We start from the raw sequence: 22,072 nt of genomic DNA, 5'->3' as shown, positions 1-22,072 counted from the left end.
CATTAGAGCGTTATTTACACTGTAATTTTCAGCTTTTGATACATTGGCTTCTAAGCCAATAAAGTGCACAGGTATATACTACTACTACTACCACCAATCTTTTGGATTTTCTTTAGCTGCAGCAAAACAGCAATATAACTACTCACTGACCCTGGAACAGCCATTGTCTGGGAATAATCATAGGGATTATTATAGTTCAGCGTGATGGCTAGCTAGAAATATTTTTATGTCTGAATACACGCCTATAACATTCTGGAATGTTGAAAATTTTACAATTCAGAAGAAATTATTTACCTACATTGTTCGAGGTGCAAATCCGCACTAAAACCACAGCAACCAGATATGTCAATGTCACCCTTGCACTAGACAGATAATACTGACTGCTGTGGGTTTACAGCTGATCTTTTCTACTGACCAGCCTGTGGCAATATCCCTCTGCTGATTGACAGCTCTGCATTTTTGCTTCACCTGCAGCCTGTTGCACATTTATCACTGGTGTAAACTTTACATTGATGCCATTCTGCATGTAAGGCCAGGTTCAGAAATGAGCAGATTAAAAAAAAAATAAAAAAAAAAAAATCATACAGCATCCAGAAAACTCGGCCAATTTTTTCCTCTCACTTGCCATCTGTGTGCAGTCCATATACAATCCATCTTTTTTGACAGTAGAGCAACTATTAATCATTTCAAAGAGTATTTATGGTTTCCAGTGTTAAAGAACTGCAATACATCTGTAAAAAATAGGATGCTAAACCGTGGCTCCGTATTGCATCCGATTTTTTTTTTGCATACCCATAAACTTGAATGGGCGAGTCACGTCTGATTTACAGAAGAAACTAGTGCAAGCTGCACTTTTTTTCATACCCAGATCCGGACAGTGACAAAAATCACTCTCTGCATTGACCTATTGAATAACATTGGTCCGAGAGCTGTCCGTTTTTTTACGGGCAGCACTGAGACCAAAAGTACAGTCATATTAACGAGCCCTTAAACATTTTTTATGTAAAATAACAAAAAAAGAGAACTTTCTGTTTTGGGTCAGTTCATATATTGTAGAGACTTTGCTTTAGTTAGAAGGTTTTTCCATACTATAGAATTTGATTCTAACTTTTGGATTTCTGTAATTGCATACTTTAGATCAGTGGTTACGAACCTTTTTTACCTTGAGAGCCACATTCAGCTCTGAGAGTCACAAGCTGCAGCCAAAGGCCTCCATAGTAATGACACTTAAAACCCCCATTATCGGAATAATGATAACTAAAGTTTCCAATCAGAAATCATACTGAGACAGTATACTAACATCCAGGGGTTCCCACCTAACCCCAATTTGGTAATCTCACATCAAGCATTCTCACCAAACTACTGCATCCAGCTTCAATTACCTTTATCTTGCAGTATCATCCTATCTTCAGTTTAGTACCTAGCAAACAATGGGAGCCAACACCCCAGTAAAAGCCACTTGGGAGTTTCAGAATGGCTCTCACTGGGAGAAAAATGACATTATTTGCCTGCCAATGCAATCAAAATCCTAACCATGCCACTAAAACCCTACCCACCCAGGTCATCTGTTGGCTGGATGCAGGTGAGCGTGATTTCAACCACATTGGACAGCAGTGATTTTGCCTTAAATATGTGTTCACCATATCAGTGAATATATATTTAATAGGAATCCATTTAGGATCCAGAAGAGCCAGTTATTTTTGATGACTGGAGCAAAATGTTCCTCATCACCAAATAGATCCAGACAGCCCATCACTACTTAGCTTATTTCTCCACCCCAAGGCGGGTGTACACAGATCTGTTCATCTGTGTAGGGTTACTTACAAAAGTCACCATTTGAGGCCTGCTGTGACACTAATCACTACTCACGGACAGAGCATGAGGCAGAGGAGTCAGACGTTGCGGGGTCAGTATCAAGGGAGCACAAAAAAAAAACCAAGGGGAAAGGCAAAGGCGTAAACCAGGTCATGGTCTATGGTCAAAATACCAGGAGATAACAAATCAAAGCAAAAGGACAAGACAAACATGGTCCAAAGGGTCAGGCAGCGGAAGATCAGAACTCAGCACAACAGAATCATGCAAGCACTCATCAGGAGGCACACACTACGTGTGCCAGGCATCAGAGGTAAACAGATCCTAGATGGGCAATCTCCAGAATAGAGAACACCTGGAGAAAAGCCCAGCACCTCCCAGTCATAGAGTGGACAGCCGAGCTGTCAAAGTACTGACAGCTCAGTATGCCCATGACAAGATTGGATGGTCGAGCTGTGAATCAAAACACCAACAACTCATCAAGACCCAGATTCCATAGGGCAGAAAAACAGACACTCACTAAATGGAAGAATCGTAACACCTGGTTTCCATAGATGTTTACTAGACATGATGCCAATACACCAAGCTGGTATACGGCTTTGAGACACACATCATGGGTCCATGAGCCACAGGTTGGAGACCCATGATGTAGAATGGGTGGAAAAATAATTGACTTAAAAGTCCAAGCAAAAGCATTTACGTTACACATATGATCCATACAGAATGTTTTTCTTATATAAGTTATTCAGATAATATAAATAAATTACAGTGCGATATGCGGGAGCAGAAGGGCCAAATTCTCTTTAGCGTTTTCAACATACTAACATCAGTAAGACATTGGAAAAGTAAAACGTTTTGTATTTTGTAGCATAAAATTATTTTTATTAAATGTCAGAATACATAATTTTGTGGCTTTTTCAAGTAAATTACTACATTAAAAACATTATTAATATGTTTAGATTATGTTAATAATGGTAAAATCCCCATCTACCTTCACTGTTAATCAGAAGGAATACAGTGGCCGGGCGCTCATATAATTTGTCATAGGGAGAAGTGAATTAGCGACACTTCTACTTCTGCTTACCTTAAATAAAATAAAATACCTGAGGCTTTTGTACCCAAATCCAGACATGGAGGTGGTTGGGATGCTCTTTGCCCACAGATTCTGCTGACATCCGTGGGATCTGCCAACAATTATGTATTGTATATGGCCAATCAAGTATTATATTGTATTGTTACTGGACAGAGGCTCCCATCCAATATTTTGCTTAAGGGCTCATGCTCACTTGCGAGAGACTCGCACGATTTTCGTATGAGTCTCTCACATCAAAACCTGGCACTGCCGCCGGCACTGGGACCGGAGCGTGCGGCTACATGTATTTCTATGCAGCTGCACGCTTCGGTTTGAGTGCAGGCGGCACTGCTAGGTTTTCATGCGAGAGACTCGTACTAGAATCGTGCGAGTCTCTCGCAAGTGAGTATGAACCCTAAGAGCCTACATCAACCTTGATCTGGCTCTACTAGTATGAAATGATCTTCCCTGTCGTCAGTATGAATAAATGGCCCTCTTCACCAAAACAAAAGTGACACATGAAAGGATAAAAAATGCAACATATTACTAAAATCCATGAGATGGTAACAAATCTGTCACATTGGAGTGACAGAAATGTGTTGTTTGGTCTGGTACTTCTGACAATTTCCCATAATTGCACAGTATCACATAGTAAAGAAAACTGCGGATATGATCATGGAAAGTGTGGACTTAGCTGATCTACCGTACTTGCCCAGAAGTGAAGCTTCTCTAATGTCCAGGCCAGCAGATGAGGCCGGGGTTGGTGATCTGTACATCTGGGCTGCAGATTAGTACTAATTATGTTGGTTTCCTTTTATAGCATGTTTCTGTTCAGATAAGGCAGGGTAATGCAATATTGCAGGTGTCTTTCATATCCCTGCCACTTCCAACACTCATCAAGTGTGCAGCAGCTGCTACCATTAGTAATTTGAAGAGAAATCTCTTATTCCCCTATCTTATGTCGACCGCACACTTACAGTGATTGCTGGAGGCTCAGATCTTCTATATTTGGTGACCTCCGTAGGTCGCTTCTGAAAACATTTGTCTATAACCGGCTCAGTTCTCCAATTCTGATGTTTTCCTAGGTAGCACGGCTGCATCTTGGGACAAGCAACATAACAGTAAGCTAGAGATTTATCATCCAAGTATAAAGTAGCCTTAATGATGTGACAGGGAGCTGGCCGGCAGGTGCATGTCACTCAGCAGTCAATTATTTGCAGGGCACAGAGAGCAGACAGGCCAGTGATTACACTCTGCTCGGCATTACCTTCTGCATGCAATTACTTTTCTCATTTGCATACAATGAAGTTATAGCGCAGCATGACTTTTACTGTAGGAATGAGACGTCATCAGATGTATGGGCGCTGTCAGCAAGAGAAAGTGATACTAGGAGGACAACTGCTGTTCCAGCAATGGTGACTAAGTAGTTCCTATTAGCTGGGGTTCCCACATCAGGTAGTGCTGCTACATTAGGAAGACATGTAACACTATGCGGAGGAGCCTGCGAAGTGGAATAATGCGCTAGCGGTGGAAGGATTGCAGCAATAAGAGCTTCAGAATCTGGGGAATTAAAGAAGAGCTTTCAATAGTTAAATTGGCTCCATCATGGGATAGTGGCTGCAGAGCTGAAAAAAAAATGTAAACTTTATTTCTTAATTTCTAATCTTCATTGTAAAGATTGAAATTTGTAAAATTATTATGTTAATTTCCCATTTAGCCAAGGGGGCATTAGTGGAGATTCGTCTGTAATGGCATTTACATTTTACCCCTTATGAGAAGGAAGAGTCGTGAATGTAAAGAAAAAAAAAAAAAAAAGTACGCCCCTGGAAGGTCAGACCCAGTTTTCTCTGAGTAAGGTTGTGGTCACACTTGCGAGTGCAATGCGAGAAACTCGCACATCAATACCCGGCACTGCCGCCGACACTCGGCACTCGAGTGTGCGGGCTGAATGTCTTTCTATGCAGCTGAGCACTCCAGTCCCCAGTGTCGGCAGCAGTGCCGGGTATTAAGGCGAGAGACTTGTGGGAGTTTCTCACATTGCACTTGCAAGTGTGACCCCGGCCTAACACATATATTGATGCACAGCTCTGCACTCTTCACTGATCTCACTGCTAAAATCTACTGTGATTACAAGTGGAGTAGATGAGTAGAGCAGAGCTCTGTGTCATTACAAACACCTCTACATCTGCAGCTTTGCACTCAGTGTGGGTGTAGGGGAGTAGAACAGAGTTCTGTCATTACAAACACCTCTACATCTGCTGCTCTGCAGTCAGTGTGGGGGGAGGGGAGTAGAACAGAGCTCTGTGTCATTACAAACACCTCTTGCAGCTGTACTCTTAACAGCTGCTGTCAGCTCTTCTATACTCCTCCTCCCACAGTGACACTGAGATGAGAGCTTCAAAAGATGTTTGTAATGACACATGGCTCTGCTCTCCCTCCTTGGTAATTACAGTATATGCCAGTAGTGATATCAGTGAGAAGAGCAGAGCCGAGCTGAGTAACATTACATATCTCACACAGAGAAAGGGGAGTCTAATCTATTATGGAGGTGTGATCTATTTTTATTTCTGCATAATACTTATGATTAGTTAATGTCATGCAGAAGAAAAAGTAAACACTTCCGAAGAAGTTTCTACCAGATGGCCACCAGTCAGCACCTTTCAAAAAAGGAGTGGAGAGATTACATCCTTTGTATGGCAATGGCACACTCTAAAGTCTAAAGGCTCATTCACACGTCAGTGTTTGGTCAGTATTTTGCATCAATGTTTGTATGCCAAAGCCAGGAATGGAACTTACCGAGAAAAAAAATATAATTGAAAGACTGACTCCTGTTCCTTATTTTGGAGACATTCCTGGTTTTGGCATACAAATACTGATGAAATACTGATGTGTGAAAGAGGCCTAATTGGAAGGAAAACAGTATTACAGGCCCAAACTTCCACCTGTTGCTCGCACACTCTGGTAGGATCCAGGAATAGCAGCTCACCTTTTGGCACTGCTCTAAACTGGAGCTAATCAGTGTCACAAATACAAGCTCAGCAATAGCGGTTCACATTCATGCAACACTCACATTTCGTTGTGTACATTTCAGCCCGTGGGTGCTGATCTACTATACACAAGTTGTTCGGTGCTGGTTTACCAGTTTTTTTTTTTTACATGAGCTGACAAACAATGATGGAGACAGAACAGTTGCTAATATAATAGTTCTAAAGCCATACATTATCTCAAATTATCTCCAGCATATCCCTCATTTACAAAAGGAGATGTGCTGCCGATAACAATGGCAAAAAATGATCTGATTACAGGACAAACAGTTAAGACCAACATGTTTACACTGGCAGATAATCAGGAACGTACTTGGTTACAAATTATCTACTGCTATAAGTATGATGGAACTAATCGGTGTCACAAACACATGCTCTGGAAATAGCCTGGGTCCCTCCACTACATGTCCACGAGGCTGGACTGTACTCTGTGAATTGCAACCCTAACCTTATATCAGTCTAGCGCCACCAAGAGGATGCAAGGGGCATACTGCATGCTCTGCCCACCATTTGTTGTTCATAAGGAAACAACTACGGTAAATAGTACACCGACTACTAGGGCCAAATTACTCTCCCGATCCTTTTCCCATAGAATACAATTTACATGTTGGTTAAAGAATGAGAGACCGTTCAGCTGTTACAAAAAAGTACATTAAATACCCCAAAAATACAAGTTATTTGTAGGTCAGATTTCCATAAAAAGTCTTTGCAACGCAAACTTTGTGAACTCAAATGTAACAGTCTTTAGGGTCATCGAGTGTCCTTCATTCTTTACAGACACAGAACAGAGATATAAAAAAATACACGTTAATGTAAATGTTGCCACGGTTATGCCAGGATAGGCCGAGCAGTCTGAACAACGTGAAAACCTAAAAACCAGCACTTTATATAGAATGTGAATATGGTCCACTAGCTGTGGTCACCTGAACAACAGCCACGTATATGATTGTGGAATGTTGTAAGTCAAAAATATATCCTTGTAAACTCAGACCAAACCGTTGTACTTGAGATCTGCTCCAAAGTGGTTTTTAACATCACAGCCAGAAGATTCCCGGCTTCTCACAAGGTATTTAAGAGATGATCGGTGACATCTGCTGTGTTACTGAATGGAGATTTATAAATGTTCTTATTGCTGTGTTAATCAGTTTTGTTGCAATATGAAACATTACCTTTTATGCCAATGCAGTTCTCAATAGGGAAATATCAGTTTTGCTGCGTTTGGTATAATTGGGCAGCACTACCACCCGGTGTACAGTAAATGACACCTATAATATATGTGTGTCTCTACAGTTGTGGCCAAAAGTATTGACACCCCTGCAATTTTGTCAGATAATACTCAGTTTCTTCCTGAAAATGATTGCAAACACAAATTCTTTGGTATTATCTTCATTTAATTTGTCTTAAATGGAAAAAAACAGAAAAGAGAATGAAGCAAAAAGCAAAGCATTGATCATTTACACAAAACTCCAAAAATGGGTCAGACAAAAGTATTGGCACCCTCAGCCTAATACTTGGTTGTACAACCTTTAGCCAAAATAACTGCGACCAACCGCTTCCGGTAACCATCAATGAGTTTCTTACAATGCTCTGCTGGAATTTTGGACCATTCTTCTTTGGCAAACTGCTCCAGGTCCCTGATATTTGAAGGGTGCCTTCTCCAAACTGCCATTTTTAGATCTCTCCACAGGTGTTCTATGGGATTCAGGTCTGGACTCATTGCTGGCCACCTTAGAAGTCTCCAGTGCTTTCTCTTAAACCATTTTCTAGTGCTTTTTGAAGTGTGTTTTGGGTCATTGTCCTGCTGGAAGACCCATGACCTGAGGGTGACCCAGCTTTCTCACACTGGGCCCTACATTACGCTGCAAAATTTGTTGGTAGTCTTCAGACTTCATAATGCCATGCACACGGTCAAGCAGTCCAGTGCCAGAGGCAGCAAAGCAACCCCAAAACATCAGGGAACCTCAGCCATGTTTGACTGTAGGGACCGTGTTTTTTTTCTTTGAATGCCTCTTTTTTTCTCCTGTAAACTCTATGTTGATGCCTTTGCCCAAAAAGCTCTACTTTTGTCTCATCTGACCAGAGAACATTCTTCCAAAACGTTTTAGGCTTTTTCAGGTAAGTTTTGGCAAACTCCAGCCTGGCTTTTTTATGTCTCGGGGTAAGAAGTGGGGTCTTCCTGGGTCTCCTACCATACAGTCCCTTTTCATTCAGACGCCGACGGATAGTATGGGTTGACACTGTTGTACCCTCAGACTGCAGGGCAGCTTGAACTTGTTTGGATGTTAGTCAAGGTTCTTTATCCAACATCCACACAATCTTGCGTTGAAATCTCTTGTCAAGTTTTCTTTTCCGTCCACATCTAGGGAGGTTAGCCACAGTGCCATGGGCTTTAAACTTCTTGATGATACTGCGCACGATAGACACAGGAACATTCAGGTCTTTGGAGATGGACTTGTAGCCTTGAGATTGCTCATGCTTCCTCACAATTTGGTTTCTCAAGTCCTCAGACAGTTCTTTGGTCTTCTTTCTTTTCTCCATGCTCAGTACGGTACACACAAGGACACAGGACAGACAACTTTAATCCATGTCAACTGGCTGCAAGTGTGATTAGGTGCCACAGGTAAGTTACAGGTGCTGTTAATTACACAAATTAGAGAAGCATCACATGATTTTTCGAACAGTGCCAATACTTTTGTCCACCCTCTTTTTTATGTTTGGTGTGGAATTATATCCAATTTGGCTTTAGGACAATTCTTTTTGTGCTTTTTTCATTTAAGACAAATTAAATGAAGATAATAATAACAAAGAATTTGTGTTTGCAATCATTTTCAGGAAGAAACTGAGTATTATCTGACAAAATTGCAGGGGTGTCAATACTTTTAGCCACAACTGTATGTCCTCCTCCCCCACCAACATTCAGAAATAAATGTGTTAGTTTTCTGTAGGTACAGACACAATCTAAAGTAGCAGAAATGTCAGCGCACAATGAGTATACAGAGCTACTATCCACATGACAAGGCTACATATATTAGATAAGGTGCTCTGGCAGTAAATCCTCACCGAAAGTAAATACATTTTATGAAAGCACTGGAGACCTCCCATCACAGCTTCCAAGAAATGCCTGCTAAATATATTTGACTGGTCCCAGTATAGATCTGTTGCTGTACCATACTCCATAACAGAGGGTCTAATTATCTGACCAGGTGTATTCAATACCGTGACAGTGAAGGGAGGTCCGAATACGCGGAGCTCATTGATTCAGAGTCCTGTCCTCCAACGTGAACCATTCACATAGGTATGGAGGGTGGTTTCAGCTTTCACACAGCATTGGATAACTAGTGTAGACAAAAAAGTGAGGTTTTGGTAACGTGTGTAATTAACAAATGGTGTCATATTGATGATGGGACATTTTACCAAGTGGCATTTGTCATTTTGCCTTCAATTTACATCACGTGTAACTTGGCAAAGCTAAGGCCTTGCACATTGCTCCTGACACATCGTAGTGGTTTCACATATGGTTACAGAGGCTTTATAAATATGGCACTAGGTCAAAGGCTTTAGGGTCCAATTCATCAGAGGTTTTCAACAGAATTCTGGTGTAAACAGCTTTCAAAAGTTGCAACATTTTTGCGCAGCATAAGACTGGGCAAAAATTTTTCTACTTTTGGCGCTTCCACACATTTTTGCCCAGCACCAACATAGTGAGCGGAGCTGGGGCGGGACAGTGGCGGGATGACACCATTCATCACATTCATGATGAGCGGCGACATTCATAATGCTACTAATTTTACTCCAATAGGGACTGTGCTCGTCATTTCCCACCTCGCCTGATTCATTAAGAGGAATGCACCCCATAATAAATCAGGAGCCTCCCACTCCACACCATCCCTCATCAAGACCGGCATGAAAAACGTCATTCTTGATGAATCTGACCTATAGTTCACAAAGTATTTATTCCAAAAGTTTACATAAATTGTCCAAATGTTTTTACAACAGACGACTGGATGTCGGCCATTGGTAAAATGACAGGTTGACAAAAAACATGCTAAGATCATCACTGTGGCAATTTGATTTCTTTATTCACCCACTGTACATTATATCAGCTCCATTAGACCATTTCTCGGGCTGAAACGTCACAACATGGATAAATAAAGAAAACTATTGTATATACTCGAATATAAGTCGAGATTTTCAGCCCATCTTTTTGAGTTGAAAGTCCCCCTCTCGGCTTATATTCGAGTCATATACACCAGGGGGTCAGAGGGGGAGGGGGGGCGGGGGTGTCAGGTCATACTTACCCGTCTTGGCGCTGTCTCTTCAACCCCCAGCTGCTCCACGATCTCCCTTCCTTCCTTCAGCGGTCACATGGTACCGCTCATTAAACTCATGAATATGCGCATATTCATGAGTTTTAATGAGCGGTACCACGTGACCGCTGAAGGCAGGAAGGGAGATCGCGCAGAAGCTGGGGGCTGAAGAGACAGCGCCAAGACAGGCAAGTAAGCGATACTCACCTGTTCTGCGTCCATGGCTGCTTGCTGCTGTCTGGCACGTCATCTGTCAGTGACGTTCAGACTGCAGGGGGCGCAGTGCACACTAACCACGTCACCGCGCCCTCTGCTGTCTGAACGTCACTGACAGATGACGTGCCAGACAGCAGCAAGCAGCCATGGACGCAGGACAGGTGAATATCTTAGGTGCCAGCAGTGACACCGGCACCTGGCCCCAGCGACGGAGAGGTATGTAATTTTTTTATTTTTAAATGCAGCATCAGCGGCAGCACAAGGGACCATAATCCATGGAGCATCTTATGGGGGCAGCATATGGGGGAATAATCTATGGAGCATCTTATGGGGGCAGCATATGGGGGAATAGCTATGGGGGCATAATCTATGGAGCATCTTATGGGGGCAGCATATGGGGACATAATCTATGGAGCATCTTATGGGGCAGCATATGGGGGAATAATCTGTGGAGCATCTTATGGGGGAATAATCTGTGGAGCATCTTATGGGGGCAGCATATGGGGGAATAGCTATGGGGGCATAATCTATGGAGCATCTTATGTGGGCAGCATATGGGGACATAATCTATGGAGCATCTTATGGGGGAATAATCTATGGAGCATCTTATGGGGGCAGCATATGGGGGCATAATCTATGGAGCATCTTATGGGGGCATAACCTTTATGGAGCAGCATATGGGGCATATTATTCTATGGAGCATCTTATGGGGCCATTATTAACCTTTGTGCAGCATTATATGGGGTGTATTTTGTATGGAGCATCTTATGGAGCTATCATGAACTGTATGGAACATTATGTGGGGCTCCTGATTCAATATGGATATTCAAAAACATTTAACCTACTGATGTCTCAATTAATTTTACTTTTATTGCTATCTATTTTTTTTTTTTTAAATTCACCAGTAGCTGCTGCATTTTCCACCCTAGGCTTATACTCGAGTCAATACGTTTTCCCAGTTTTTTGTGGCAAAATTAGGGGGGTAGGCTTATACTCAGGTCGGCTTATACTCGAGTATATACGGTATCTATTTTATCACTTGGAAGCGCAGTTTCTGGAAGTAGGACTTGATGGTTGAGATCTTCATGGCTTATGTTAAAAGGGTTGTCTGATCACAAGATACGGATGCCATATCCTCAGGATAGATCATCAATATCAGATCGGTAAGGGTCCGACACCCGGCACTACAATGTCAACCGCTACCTATGATAACTGCTAGCAGCTGATCGGTGGGGGTGGAGGGTGTGATTTTGATGACCTATCCTGAGGATATAGTATCAATACCTGGTGCCGTTTATGCCATTATCTGTTATTCCACACATAGGGGCAATTTATGAAACAGTGTAAAAAAAAACTTTATTTTTTGTGCATAGCGACCAATCATAGTGCAGCTTTCATTTTGTATTTTTGTATTATACTCTTGAAAAATTAAAACTGCGCACTGACTGGTCGCTATGGTCAACAAATATGTTTTTTACCAGTTTTTATAAATCTGGCGCATAGTTTTTGCTAAAAAAAAAAAAAAAGCATCAAATGCAGTAAAAATGTTACATCATATAAAATGATACATTTTAAATCTAAATAATGCTTTTAGACTTCTCTGGAATCACATATGCATTGAGTATAAGACAAAGGTAAAATTAGCTTTCTTCTCCTACCCCCTCTTAAGAATCACCATGACACCCCATGGTGAAGTCACAAATGACATGTCAACAAACTGAGCATGTGAGTCATGGGAAGGGGAACTACTGTGCACATAATTACATGATTGCAGGCATGTGCCGCTGCCAGCAGAGCGTCTAGAGCACAACACCTCTGTGATTTCCATTAGGTGCTAAATGGCAGCACCACTACGGACGCCGCAGAGCACAGAATATGCAGAAGAAGAATAGGTTACATTGAGATTTTTCAGCAGAAATGTATTTAGGATTTTGCTTTTAGATATATTCAGAGGTGGGAAAAGCTTTCTCAGTGCCCAACATGCATATAAAATCCACAGCGGACTGCAGTACAAGGCAAGAGGTTGAACTTTTATAAATCTTGTCCACACGAGGAAATTCCACTGCAGTGTGAATTTTCACATATTCTGTCTATTTATTTTTTTACACCGATCTCACCCGTTTTATGCTTCAAAATCCGCAATGTGACACATGAGACACTTCAGAAAAATCCGCAACGTGTGGACTTAATGGCTTGCTCCCACTTATGATTAAGGCTACTTTCACACTTGCGCTTTTTTGCTGCGTGTTTTTTGCGCACACAAACGCATGAAAAAAACGCATCATGCGTTTGTGTGCTTTTTTTGCGGGTTTTGGTGCATTTTTTTTTTTAAAAAGCAAGCTTTTTTTGCGCATACATGCGCATTACAATGCGCACGTATGCGCACCCATAGACTTTAATGGGTGCTTTGCTGTAAAAAAAAAACGCATTGCGTGCGCATGCGGTTTTTTGGGGCAAGTCGAACGCACAAAAAATGCAACAGGATGCATTTTGTGCGCGCAAGCGCACACTGCAAAAAGACGCATGCGCATACAAACGCGTACGTGTGCATCTGTATGCGCACATATGCGCACCCATGTTAAAGTGTAGGGGAAAAAACGCATGCTTTTTTTCGCTAAAAAGCAGAGCAAAAAAAAGCAAGTGTGAAACCAGCCTTAGTCGGACGAATGCAATCTGATTAAAAATCTGATTACATTTGTACCATGCCAATTTAATGTTATGCTTGTGTCCTCATTGGCGTTTTTTTTCCTGATTGGATCGCAATGGGATGGAAAAAAAAACCGCCGCAGGCTGCGATTGCATGCGATATTCGGATCGCACACTCCAATATATGTCTAATCACTATGCACTCGGATATAAGGCGAGTGCAGTGTGATTCCCTCGGACGCTGGCAATGAAGGAGACGGAGAAATTAATTTCGCACCTGTGCTCTGATTCTCTGATGCGAGAGGATCGGAGCACAGAACACTGACACTCGGCTAACGCTCGCAGCAGAGCTGAAGCCGATTGTCATTAGCATATCACATCCCATGTTCTCGCATCGGATGTGATAAGCTAATGTGACTCCGGCCTAACTTTGAGGTTCACAGGAGAAAAATCACAATTTCAGCCTATGGCTAAGTTCGCACATTCAGTATTTGGTCAGTATTTTACCTCAGTATTTGTAAGCCAAAACCAGGAGTGGGTGATAAATACAGAAGTGGTGACGTGTTTCTATGATAATTTTCCTCCAAGGCCACATGCACATGTTGAGTATTTGGTGAGTTTTTTACCTCAGCATTTGTAAGTCAAAACAGGGAGTGGAACAATCACATGTTTCACCGCTGGTGGTGACGTATTTCTATTATACTTTTCCTCGGATTGATCCATTCCTGGTTTTGGCTTACACATACTGAGGTAAAAAAAACCTTACCAAATACTCAACATGTGCACGTGGCCTTAGAGGAAAAGTATCTTAGAAAAACGTCACCACTTCTGCATTTTTCACATACTCCTGGTTTTGGCTTACAAATACTGAGGTAAAAAAAAATCACCAGATACTCAACGTGTGTCCATGGCCAGATCGTCCCACTTTTGATTTTGGAGTGTATTTACAATATTGACCAAATACTGAATGAGTGATTGTGGCCTAGAGTTGAGTTTCACATTTGGAAAACTGATCCACAGCGGACTTCAAGTACGTAATGTGATGGAACCAAAATGGGTGTAGGCTGTGGCATCCTCACAATCCCAGGGCTGGTCCTGTCCTCCCTGTCTAATGGCAGATCGAATGTGAAATCTGACGTGTATCATTTTCGAGAACGTACACCTACTAGAGGTGGATCCTCAGACGTTGTAGACTGCAGCTGAGTGTCCGCCTCCAGTAGGTGTACACTCCTGAAAATTATGCACATCAGAGAGCTCTGTCGGCACCAGTCCAGTCTATGGCCCTGTGGGCGCATATGTCCGGATCTCGTTCTGCTGGGGGTTTGGACGTAAGGCTCGGTGGGGCCATCAAACTGGTGCCGGAACGCAATGTGAAAGTACCGTTAGTGAACCAGGTGAAACAACTGACTCCTCTCTGCTTTTCATACTGTTGTTCACGGCAAGAAAAGTATATAAATGTATCCTAGATCAAATATAGCCTATTTTTCCACTTGAAGCAGCAATGATTATGTTGTAACTTAATCCTATTATGACCCAATTCAATGAAAAAGACTATTATGCTCTGAACAGTTGAAGGAAAGAGGAAGATTATGACGAGCAGCGAGATGAATGTGTACTATCACAGAAATCATAAACAAGCCATCAAGAAGCCTGAAGAGTCAAACAGAAGACATTTATATAGCTGCCAAGAGTAAAAATGTACCTGGCTGCCCTTAAAGAAACACTCCAGTAGGGAGACAAGACCCTTATCCACAATGCTATGTTGCTAAGTTAAAAGAGTTGCAGAATCCCAGCATTGGGGACTAGTGGGCCATCAGTGTGTAGGTGTGCAAGTGGAGACAGTCTGGAAGTATCCCTAATGAATGATAAGACGCAATTTTGGTTGTTTTTTTTTTGTACTCAAAAATACATATTGACCAAATTCTTTTTTTAATCAAAGCCTTAAACGGATATTCCCCTTACTAAAAGTGATAGCATCCTGTGATGGCATATCATGAGGACAGCACGCTATAGAGCAGAATGATACATAGTTTTGTTGGAAGAGAGTTGGTAGACCTTGTAACATTTTTCTTCAATGCTATACGCCGGATGTTTTTATTGCAGTGATGGAGTGGTGCTATTAATGTAAAGCCCCGCAGTCTTATACTTACCATCCGCCATCTTCTGTTGTTATCTGCCCACTGTGTTTGGTCACTTTTCAATGCAAGCCTATGAGAACCTTGTTCTGCCTCTCATAAACTTGCATTGAGAGAATGTGACAGCTACTTCTGATTTCTAGTCAGTCGGAAGTTGTGATCACAAAATGGTGGTGAGGGACCGGAGGGGCGCCGGGAAGAGTTGAAGACGATGCCGGGTGGAAAGTGCAGTACTAGATGCAGGGATCTTACATTAGTAGCACTACTACAGCACTGCAACAAAAAAACAAAACAAAGCACTGGAGTGCTTTAAATCCTTGATCGTTCTCTGTTTAGGAGTCCAGAAGGCAGTCCTACTTATCAATGGGTACCACTAATAACACTGTCCACTGGACTCCTAAGCCCAGAATGAACAGCAGCTTTAATGACTAAATTAAATGAATGAAGTACGGTAACTTTTCCTACAAAACTGTTGATCAATCTGTAATCTATAATGTTGAGAGAGATTATGGCAAATGGCAGTCACCGTCTTAGCAATGTCCTTTATCGGAAAATCATAAAAAAAGCAGGTGAACATAGGGTGAAAACGCACTCAATGGACGACCGCTGTTTTGTGCAAATAACTCGCTTCACGCGAAACGGACGTCGTCCGTTCAGTGCGTTTTCACCCTATGTTCACCTGCTTTTTTTTCATATGATTTTTCAATGAAGGACATTGCTAAGACGGTGACTGCCATTTTTCGCCATAATCTCTCTCAACATCATTGACATTTGCTTGGACTTTTGCTTGGTTTTTTTCTATGGCAAGGTATCCGTAAGTCTTAACTCGGTATTGTGTGGTAGTCCAGGAATGGTGAGCTGTGCCGGTCTACTTCTCTACACATAATTCAATCTATAATCTTCAGTCGGATGCCCCACATATGCACACTCTGCCTGGCATGTGGAGCTGACCTCTTCCATATGTTCTCAATGGGCAGCACGGTGGCTCAGTGGTTAGCCTTGCAGCGCTGGAGTCCTGGGTTCAAATCCCACCAAGGACAACATCTGCAAGGAGTTTGTATGTTCTCCCTGTGTTTGCATGGGTTTCCTCCGGGTACTCTGGTTTCCTCCCACATTCCAAAAAAACATACTGATAGGGAATTTAGATTGTGAGCCCCATCGGGGACAGTGGTGGTGATGTGTGCAAACTGTAAAGTGCTGTGGAATTTGCTAGCGCTATATAAAAATAAAGATTATTAATGGGGAATCCAACATGTCTGATCCTTCAGCTGATGTAAAAGTAAATATGGCTCACCTCAACACATATTGCATAGTGAGACACTACCATAAAAATCACTGGCTAGGTCAACTTTTTGCTAAGGTATATGGACACCTATAGGCCGGGGTCACACTTGCGTTGAATATGGACGATTGCTATGCGATAAAACATCGCATAGCACTCGAACCACTGTTAATCTATGGGGCAGCTCCCATCAGTGTTTTTTTCCTCGCCCGTATTCTACATGCAAGAGAAATCGCAGCATGCAGCGATTGTCACCGAGTATTGGCTAACTCGCACCCATATAAGTCTATGGGTGCAAGTGACACAGCGCACATCACTCGGATATCATCTGAGTGCTGTGCGATATACGCTGACCCCGGCAATGGAGGAGATGGTGAAATTACTTTCTCCACCTCCTCTGCAGCTGTGCTCCGATCTTCTCTGTGCGAGAGGCTCGGAGCACAGTAGCGTGACAATCGGCTCCCCCTCGCAGCAGAGCAGGAGTCGAGGATCATTAGCATATCGCATTTGATGCTCTTGCATCGGATGCCACACACTAGTGTGACCCCGGCCATAGTCTCCAATACAAGGTGTGCTATGCACATGTCCTTTTTTTTCTGGCAACATGGATGGCAAAGCCTCATGCATGTTTATGGGTCAGGGAAAAACACGTATTTTACATAGCAAAGAATAGGAGAAGCTTTGTAATTACATTTTTTATCCATACTGGAAAAACACTGATGACACTCTGATGGAAAACCACTGATGGCACCAGTAGTGTTTTTCACACATATTTAAAGACCAACTTGTGAAGGAAGCCTTATATCTGTAATACAAAGATGTGAGCACTCTGTGACCAATTCAATAACTTGTAAAGCCCTTGTGTGGATGAAGTCTAAAAAGTAAAGAAAAAGTACAGTACATATTATATTGGGCTCCACATATCAATAGTGTCATGATTGTTGCGGTGCTACGGAACATGACGGCATCTGCACCATACTTCTGAAATGACAGAACTAGAAGGAACCAGCCTGATCACAACACAATCTGACGGGCTTCTGAAATATGTAAAGGATGGGTAAGCTGACAACTTCCATTGATAGAATTGGAACACATTTCAACTGCCATATGCCCATCAATGCCATTTTTCTGTCACAGATACGTGAGCCCCACTGGGTTTTAAGCAAAAGTTAGCCATGGATTCAACATAGAAGCAGCTCTGTCACATCTGATTCATTTGACGCTTCAGGTTGACAGAGCGGCTGGCACACTGACTGGCTCAAAATAACAATATTAATTTTCCTAGGAAAAGTATGACACATTTACAATATATTGAGAGCTTTTGTAACAATAGAGGGTTTTTTCCTGAAATCTAAACTAAATTATTAGGTATAATGTCCAATATAATAATACACATAGCAATATTTCCAGAAAAGTTACGTTAGGCTGCATTCACACATCCATTTCCATTTTTACATTAGATCGTTTTTCTCTCACGTCGTCCGTTTTGTCTCTATTTTGTTTTCTTTTCGCTCCTCATCTGTTTTAAAAACTTTAGCAGGTGGAATATCAGAACTTTTCTTTTTGTATTCGTTGACGCTTAGCAACGAATCAGTTACAAATGAATGAAATACCTTACAAAGAACTGAATTACAAAAAAAGTCTTCTGTATTTCAGCTGTATTTATCGGATCCCCGTAACGGAAGAGAATAGGACCTGCTCCGAGTCTCACGGATCACAAAAATGGATCAGTTTTTCAAAACAGAAGTGTGTATGGATCAATGAAACTCTTTGGGTCTGCATGTTGTCTGTTTCAAAAATGGGCATAGCACATGGATGTGTTCACCGGATGAGTGAATGTAGCCTTGTAAGCTCCAGCGGGAGGACACTTTACGACCAATCAAGTAAATCTAGAAATGAATCCATTTAAAATAGTACCGTGCACAGTTTGTCGTACCCGACCATATACTGCATACACCTCGCAGCTGCTTCATATTGTTAGGCTGGTTAAAACAGTTCTTGGTTCCACAAATTATGCCAGTTCTATACAGAACACAGTTAATTGTAATTTTTATTATATTAATCACTTCATGCTATAAAATAACACTCCACTACTTCTTCCTTTCCAGTGTTCCCATCCAAGCCCCCTCTACTGAAACAAATAACATTACAGTACCCCCGAGTAAAAACTGCCCAGTACAAGAAGAGTAGGTACCCCTAGATCCATTGCATCTACTCCTGGTTGGCAATGTAGACATTAGATTACCAGCTCCTCTGGACCAACTAACAGCACTTGAAACACTCTACTGACTTATTCTGGGGATGTTGGGTTCCATCAAGTTGTCTGTACCTTTGACATGCGAATAACGCAGCATGCATCCTTGTTCTTTCTGTCAAAAGGATGGACACCACGATGGACTATGACAGAAGCTGCTGACAGCACCTCCAACACAGATGCGACCATAGCCAAACCTTTTAAGAGTTTTTGGCCGTAAATGTAATCATATGCAAACAGTATGTAGGTTCTGGGGTCGTGCAGATGCTTACACCATGTGGCCAAACATTTGTGAGGTTATAGCCATACACACATATTCATCATTGTGAAACCTTAAAAAAATCTTCAGTAGCACGATATGAAGTGTCTTCTGGTACCACTTAAGCAAAAAAAAAAAAAAAAAAATTATATATATATATATATATATATATATATATATATATATATATATATATATACACACACACACATTTATTTTTGAATAGGTGTCAGAAAAAGACACTTAATATCAGCTAAGATTTTTCTAAGGTTTCAAAATGAGGAGTACATGTGTATATATATATATATATATATATATATACACACACATTTTATTCAATACAACAATACACTGTTTACACAATATATATATATATATATATATATATCAACACAATAAAAAACTGCGTAAACCCTGACAAAACACCTTTGACAACTTTATCTGTGAAAGTCACCTGTCACTTTGTGAGGCCATGGTAAGTTGTGCCAGGTTACAAACCCAGCTCCCCTACATCTGGGACTTGTAGTTCTTTAGAGACTACAGCAGTAGTCAGTGACTGCAGTAGTGAAGTATTGCACAGAGTGCGCTCACTGACTGATGGCAAGCGCCCCTTTAGCAGAGGGAACAAGTGTACGGAGAATTACTAACCTTATTACCGAGGTAATATGAAGAGAGAACAATGCTGAGAGACACACAGGCAATTAGGTGGGATTCATCGTGCGGCATTAAAAGGGATATGCATATTTTATGGCGTATACGAGGTGGCACGATTTTCAACAAGGCAGTGACTAAGTCACCATTGCACTGTTAGCAGCAGTACATAAATTCAGACCTATAATAAGGAGGAGAGGAACTTCTAACAACTTTTTCTACAACCTCCACGATTTGCCATCCTAACTGGACACACATCAGTTCTCGCAGTCCAGGGACGGTTGTGATAACACCACGCACCCCAGTAACCAGATGTTCTATTCTGGAGGACACAGATTTCATTTGATCCTTTAGCTTATTCCATAGGGGACTTATAGGAGCCGCAGGCGTATGAAGAGGTTAATGGGAAGAAGTCTGTAGCTGCACACACATCAGGGAAGAGCAGACACAGGGCTCCTCAGCCAAGGGGTACAATGGGAGATGAGAGATAAGAGAGTGCCAGTGACAGCCATGCCAATCACATAAACTCTGTCACCTGGCGCAGCAGCGGCTAACTGGCCCCCGTACAGATGTCAGCGCTGAATAGAGCTGTATCTCCAGCAACACCAATCACCTGATGGACATATAATAATCTTTATTTTTATATAGCGCTAACATATTCCGCAGCGCTTTACATTTTGCACACATCATCATCACTGTCCCCGATGGGGCTCACAATCTAAATTCCCTATTAGTATGTCTTTAGAATGTGGGAGGAAACCGGAGTGCCCGGAGGAAACCCACGCAAACACGGGGAGAACATACAAACTCCTTGCAGATGTTGTCCTTGGTGGGATTCGAACCCAGGACCCCAGCGCTGCAAGGCTGCAGCGCTAACCACTGAGCCACTGAGCCACCGTGCCGCCCACGACATATCACACCTTTATCTCTATAGGGGTTATGGATGCAAGCTATTGTTCTCTGGAAGCAGCCATTCTAGGGTCTTATTGGAGTGATCTTCAAGGAAAAGTCCAGAAAAAACATCTGTCCCCGTCACCTCACTACTTTACCTCCAGTTGTGCATACACAGTAGCACCTGATGGCAGGTGGAGTGCTCCATTATATAAATCACTTCTATAGGAACAAAGTCTCAGCCCCGCCAGCTGACCCTTGTGTGCACATCCTATACATGCAGCTACTGCACACAGGCTAGCACCAGCAAGTGGGTGTGAGTGGGTGTCAGCAGGACAGTGCCCGCACAAGGTGCCCACCAGCCCTGAACCCCACACGTGTTGGCCAGCAGAGAGCCAAGTAGAGAACTATCCCGGTCACTGGGGGACAAGACAAAGGAGATGAGCTTTGTGCACGGGAAACTTTCTCGGGTGCTATCAGGGCAGGCGGGTGGTACCGGGGAATATGGCAGCGGGTACCGCGGGAGCTGCCAGGACCGTGGGGAAGCAATGCTGCTGTCACTCCTACCTTTGTGCCAGTACTGTGCCCTCCTCCCGTCCTCGCAGCCTGGAGAAAGGAGCTTGTCCCGGCCCCCGAGAGCGGCTGGAAATGCTGCAGCCTGACGCCCCGTGGCGGGGATCCTGGGAGCAGGGAGCGAGCCGGCAGATGGGGGAAGCACGACCGAGAGCCACTCATAAACAATGCCAGCCGGGGAGGAGGAGGAGGAGGGACGCTGCTGCTGCCGCTGCCACCACCGCCGCTGCCTGCCGGAGAGGAGGAAAGCCTGGGCTGGACTTCCAGGCAGGCGCCTATCAGAGCTGCGGCAGGCAGGAGGGCATCACAGCGCTCACACACGGATTACACATCACTACACCCAGCAGCCAAGGTCAGCCTGGCATCCGATCACCGCGCCAACTCTGTCCACACATGGGGTCACCCTGCCTGACCCATGGCAAGATGCCAGGCTTTATGTGCAGGATGGACCATGGGCACCATAAACTTCCCTAAAAAGCAAGAACCAATGTTTCCCAATCACCTAGTGCCCCTCATATAGAAATAAGGAGAATTATGACCAGATTGTCCATTGGTGACCTAGTGAGGTTAAGGGATCGTTCACATTGGGGTAAGAAAATCGGAATAAAATACGGATGCATGAGGCTCATGTTCACCACGTATGCAGCGGGACAGGTCGCGGCCATGCCCCTATGTCACCGGGGTTTGTGCTGTATGGAATAGAGAAGCGCGTTATGTTCCCCCATACAGTAACATCCCATGCAGTAGGGTTAGAGTCCTGTCGGTAGACCAGGGCCGCTCAGCTCAGCTCAGTCACGGCCAAAAGTTGGTGCAAGGGAAACATTTCTTGGTTTTCCCAAAGTTTGTTGCTTCAGTGTTTTTAGATCTTTTAATCAGATGTTTCTAGTTTCCATGGTTACTGAAGTACAATTATTGCCATTTCTGAAGTTT

The 22,072-nt window shown here is 42.8% G+C and overlaps 1 protein-coding gene across 2 annotated transcripts in view; it reads right to left on the bottom strand.

Annotated features, from left to right (window-relative positions):
• Positions 1–21,362, bottom strand: part of ENOX1 (ecto-NOX disulfide-thiol exchanger 1) — an 835,160-nt gene extending 813,798 nt beyond the window's left edge. For both annotated transcript variants that reach the window (XM_073580298.1, XM_073580302.1), the window contains exon 1: positions 21,137–21,362. The gene's annotated coding sequence lies outside the window, so the exon portion shown is untranslated. The remainder of the gene's footprint in view (positions 1–21,136) is intronic.
• Positions 21,363–22,072: the final 710 nt, after the last annotated feature.

The sequence above is a fragment of the Dendrobates tinctorius genome, unplaced genomic scaffold (assembly GCF_039654945.1).
Source record: "Dendrobates tinctorius isolate UK_male_01 unplaced genomic scaffold, ASM3965494v1 ptg000064l, whole genome shotgun sequence".
Classification (NCBI taxonomy): domain Eukaryota; kingdom Metazoa; phylum Chordata; class Amphibia; order Anura; family Dendrobatidae; genus Dendrobates; species Dendrobates tinctorius.
The sequence above is the reverse complement of the archived record's forward strand: the minus strand, read 5'-3'. Positions and strand labels throughout refer to the sequence as shown.